Source organism: Myotis yumanensis, unplaced genomic scaffold (genome assembly GCF_028538775.1).
Source record: "Myotis yumanensis isolate MYYU_CA2020_CCGP unplaced genomic scaffold, mMyoYum1.0.hap1 SCAF_6, whole genome shotgun sequence".
In the NCBI taxonomy this organism is placed as follows: domain Eukaryota; kingdom Metazoa; phylum Chordata; class Mammalia; order Chiroptera; family Vespertilionidae; genus Myotis; species Myotis yumanensis.
The window spans coordinates 38,360,070-38,365,524 of NW_027223757.1; the positions used below are offsets into that span (position 1 = coordinate 38,360,070).

General features: G+C 41.4%; 1 protein-coding gene across 1 annotated transcript in view; it reads left to right on the forward strand.

Annotated features, from left to right (window-relative positions):
- The first annotated feature begins 1,153 nt into the window (after positions 1 to 1,153).
- The window catches only part of SCML4 (Scm polycomb group protein like 4), a 103,094-nt gene continuing 98,792 nt past the window's right edge, over positions 1,154 to 5,455 (forward strand). Inside the window, exon 1 of the mRNA XM_070417984.1 lies at positions 1,154 to 1,216. The gene's annotated coding sequence lies outside the window, so the exon portion shown is untranslated. The remainder of the gene's footprint in view (positions 1,217 to 5,455) is intronic.

Below are 5,455 nucleotides of genomic sequence, written 5' to 3' on the forward strand. Positions count from 1 at the left end.
CAATAGCACATGTGCTCCCCCACCATTGCCGTCCCGCTGGGAGCTTCCCCAGGCTCCGGCAATGCTAACGTGGTAGCCAGGGCCATCGTGTCCTGCTGCGGTAGGGCAGACTTTGTTGACCCCCAAGCCTAATTTCAGATGGTTCTTTTTGCCAAAGTAAGATCCCTGTGTCACTATGTTGGGGATATGAATTTTTTTGTCTCTCTAAAATATATAGTGTGCAAAACTGGCAAGTGAACAAATGGGATGGGGAATTGACTGCAGGGAGGGAGTCCCTCTGCTGTACCTTGGGGCTTCCAAGGTAGTTGTTTGGAGAATGAATTGGATTCGTCCTTAAAAAGAAAGTTGTTTGGTAAAGGGAGGAAGCCTTGATCCAGCTGAGCCACTGGAACAGCTGGGGCATAATCCCCTCTGCACACACGCAAGGACGTTTGAAGCTGTGGCTGCTAACCAGCTCCTGCCAATCATTCTCATCAGCAGCTTCTTACTGCACTGCGAGCACACTCATAATGTTTTCTCAGTATGTTTCAGGTAAGAAGAGATTGTGGAGAAGACTCCTTACTCACTGTGCCTCCCTCCTTGGTGCCCTCCTTCTGGACATACAGCTTCAGCTTTTGTGTGTCAGCCCTGCCCCAGGAGACACCCACCCTCTCAACACGCTTGTTCTGTCTGTCAGTCTCTTCATTTTCTTCCTCCTCCCTCAGCAGAAACATTCATGTTTCCCATTATTTAATTGCTCTGTGTTCTGGTTTACAGTTTATTCTTTAATTTTCCTCTATCTACCATGTTACATGTAGCTTAGCAAACACACACTCATTTCATTCTGATACTGGGTCTTTAATGGTTTCCCTTATTTGGTTTGCTTCTCCCCTCCCCCCCTCCCCCTGATGCTTTGGTTTCCTCCCTCTTTCTCGGGGGTAGGGAAACCAGGGTGCAGGTGTCAAAAGTTGTCAGTCCTGGTGCCACACTGCCAATCTCTTCAACAGTGGTCTCTCTAACTCTTGGGAGAGCAGGGTGTGGGAAAGTCCCCTTCCCATTCCTACAACCTGTTTGAGGAAGTTTGTGTGGGCAACATATGTAGTCTCCATCCCCAAAGTTGAATGTGCCTTCGAGTTTACTGCTTCTCCACAACCCCCTCTGTAAGGCCTGTGGCGATAACAGTGCAGAAGTCACCAGCAGGTCTTCGAGCAGAGCAGGCAGGCTGATGAAGAAGTTGGTGAGTAACAGAAGTATACTGGTGTGCGGGGAATTGTTTTCCTGGGTTACTTTGAATAAGGCACTTCTCTGTGCTCTGGAATATCTGGTGGTCAAAGGACATGTTATTCAGTTTTAGGATTTCTGCAAAAAGAAGTTGCTATAAGTTTGGTGAAATCAATTCTATGTTTAAAAAAATTTTTGGATTGATGACCTTCTCATAGGGCACTAAATGTTTCTGACTACTCTTTGAAAGTCTCCTGCCTTCCCCAGGGAATGTAATGTACCTTTTTTCCCTCTGGTTGTCTTCAATATTTCCTTTTCATCTTTTATTTTCACCAGTTTGAAAATGGTATACCTAGATGTGATGTTTTGTTTGTTTTCAGCTTGATGTTTCTAAGCTTCTTGGATTTGTGGTTTGGTGAATTTTGGGATATTCTAAGCCATAACTTAATCCAAAAAAATTATTTTTGCTCCATTCTCTCTCTTTTCTCCTTCTGGTATTCCAATTGCATATGTATTAGACCATTTGATATTGTCTCACTTTTAATATAAAAACATAGATACATTATGAGTAAAAGTATATAAATAAATACCATGCAAAAGCTAAAGAAAGCTGAAGTAGCTATATTACATTAATATCTGGAAAAGTAGACTTCAGAAAGGAATATTTTCAGGGATACATGGTGTGCTACATCATGATAAAGGGATGAATCATCCAAGAAGACACAACAATCCTAAATATGTATATACCTAACAAAGCAAGAACTGCTAGAAGTAAAAGATGAAAGAAACAAATCCACAATTATAGATGGAGACTTCAGTGATTGCTAGAAAAAGTAGAATATCATTAGATATAGAAGATCTGAATAATATAATTAACCTACTTAACCTAATTGGTACTTATAAAATACTCTATTCAACAACAGCAGATACACATTATTTTCAATTGCACACAGAATAATCACCAAGATAAACCATATAATGGCTCACACAGAAAATCTTAACACGCTTTTTGAAATGGAAATCTCTTATTGACTTCCAGAGCTGTAGCCCATGGACAAGAGTGGTGATGTTACCTTGAGAGCATTAACGGAATTCCTACTAGGCCAGGGGCAGAGGGCAGGACAAAATATTAAAAAAAAGAGAATATGTCACACACTAAGTCTTTGGAGCATAATGACATTACACTAGAAATCAATGGCAAAATATCTGGAAAATCCCCCAATGCTTAGAAATTAAACAAAATACTTCTATATAATCCATGGGATAAAAATGAAGCCTCAAGGCAAACTTAAAAATACTTTGGGAAAAATAAACAAACATGAAAATACATTATATCTAATTGGTGGGTTGCAGCTAAAGCAGTGCTTAGAGGAAAATTTATAGAATTAAAATCTTACATTAGAAAAGAAACAATGTTGCCAATCAATACTTTAAGCTTCTATCCTAAGAAACTAGAAAAAAAAATCAGTTGACACCAAAGCAAGCAGAAGGAAGGAAATAATAGTCTAAAGCAATTACATTGAAAAAAATAAACCTCCTACCCACTCCTCACCCCCAGAAGAGTCCCAACTCCTTATGTACATCAGTGGATACACGTAGAAATGTATGGAGGAGGAGGAATTCATCAATGACACAGGTCAAACTTGTGTTACCTCTCTCCCACCCAGGACCTTGGAGAACACTTGATGTTATAAAGGCTTTAAAAAAAGATTATAAGCTATTTATGTTATTTTTAAAGCTAACATATATTGAGAGCTTATGACAGTCTAGGTCAGGGGTGGGCAACCTTTTTGTGAGTGCGTGCCAAAACCAGCAAAATCTCTGACTCAAAATTCTTATGCGTGCCAACCCTAATTTTTTGAGAACATGTTACGCCTACTTGATATCTCTTAAGGTGTACGTATGTGAAGAACCTTGAAGAAATAATACAATTAATTCGAGCGACAAAAACACAGTATATGATGATGAAAAATACATTTATTTTTTAATGTATACATGTACACTGATAGTCCGACAGAAAACTTTATGACTCTGTTTGATATTATCAGTGGGACTTTTGCTGCTGCATCACTGATGACAGAGATTTTACATCAGGTTTATATTTCGTGACCTTCAGAGATATGCACGAGCTACTCCTTTCATCCATCAAGCTACTCCTATTATGAGACTTAACAAAATTCGTCACTGAGAACAAAGATTCACAAGCATATGTGGATGAAACCAAAACACTGGTCGGATCTAGGAAGGCAGGGAGAGTTAAGGCAGAGGCATAGAAATTGCTCTTCCCCTCTCTCGTCAATCCATGTCTATGGTCTTTAAGATAACTTGTTATGTAAACTTATTTATTTATCTAAGATGCACCTACACTGAATTTATCTGAAAAATAAAAAAGTCAATATTAAGAAAAAAATTGTAAATGGAAGTTTACAAGAGAGGGTTTCGCGTGCCAGCAAAGGTTACTGGCGTGCCATGTTTGGCACGCATGCCAGGGGTTGCCCACCCCTGGTCTAGGTATTGTTGTAAGCATTTAAAATATATTAGTTCATCTAATCCTTACTAGTAACCTATATACCTACCCCCATTTTAGAGATGTAAAAACTGAATTGCATAGAAATTTAGTCATGTGCCAAAAGTTACTCACCTAAAAAGTGACAACGTCAAGATTTGAATGCAAGCAGTCTGGCCTCAGAGCTCAGATATAAAGGAGTGTTTGTTGGTGTCTGTGACTGTATTTGTGTCCTCTGTGCCTAGCACAGTGTCTGGCATACAGTAACTCTGGATGAGTGTTAATTAGGTGATTTACAACTTGAGGTCACTTTGGAATAAAAATGGAAAGAATCTTGGCCTATTAGAAAGGTGACTTCAAAGTTGCTAAGAGACTAGATCCTAAACGTTCTCACCACACGTGCACACACACACAAAGGAAATGATAATTATGGGATGTGACAGAGGTGTCAGCTAAGTCTACAGTGGTAATCATTTTGCAATACATAAATGGATCAAAGCAACAAGCTGTATACCTTAAACTTACACAATGTTATAAGTCACAAAAAAGGAGGATGACGATGACTCTACATTTTAAACTATTTATAATTTTCTGATGTTGGACAATATAGAGGACCCTTCCCTTTATATTGTATGCTGTGATATAATGAGTGACAGGAGAGAGATGATGTGTTTGGGAATTGAGCTGAGAAGATGGGGAGGGAGGTTTCTCTGATAATATCACGAAAGTCACAGAAGAGAGCCGACTCATTCTCTAGAATCTCCATACCCATTCTGCGTGTTAACTGTCATTACTTTCACTCTGAGGAGCCCCGACAGAGGTTCGGTAACTTGTCCAAGGCTGCTCTGCCAACGTGCCGTGGGTAAGGGGCCACCAGAGCAGACTGATCCCACCCCCTACCTCCCCACTCCCCACTCCTTTATCACCCTTTATCTACTGGATTCCAGTGGAGGAGCTGAGGCTCAGATGGCTCCCCACTCAATGCCTTCAGGTAAAAAAAAACACCCCACACATTTTTATTGATTTCAGAGAGGAAGGGAGAGGGCAAGAGAGATAGAAACATCAATGATGAGAGAGAATCATTGATAGGCTGCCTCCTGCACCCTCCCTCCCCCCCCCCCCCCCCCCCCAGTGGGGATTGAGCCTGCAGCTCAGGCAAGTGCCCTGATCTGGAATCGAACCCAGGACTCTTCAGTCCACAGGCCAACACTCTATCCACTGAGTCACACTGGACAGTCTGCCTTCAGGTTTTAACACACCTTTCTGCCCGGGAGACTTTCCTCGCTCCTCCAAAATGTCATGGATAATGATGTATGTGGTGACCAGGGTGCTGCTTGGGGTCCCAGAGACAGTGGGAGTGCCCCTGGAGTCGGTAAGCCCTGTGTTGGAAAGTCCCTCGGCCTGGCGATGTGGTTGGAGGTTCAGTATCTGGAAATGAGAATTAAAGTGGTGCCTGAAGTGTAGTTTTATCAGTTATGATGTTGATGAGGTGGCCTCTGGGCTGGTGAGAGATGAAGCTCTGAGGATAAGGAGACGGTGCCCTCTGACCTGTGGGCCTCATCCCCGTGTCAGCTCCAATCCCACGTGTGTGTCTTTAGAGTGCTTCCCCTACTAAAGGTTTCTTAAATGAGAGAGCAACAGTATTCCAATTAGCATACTTTCCCCAAGCAGCAGGGTTTCTTAGCAGGATGTGTAAATTAGCGTTAAGAAATTTATTCTATGCTTCTAATACACATATTAAAGCACAGG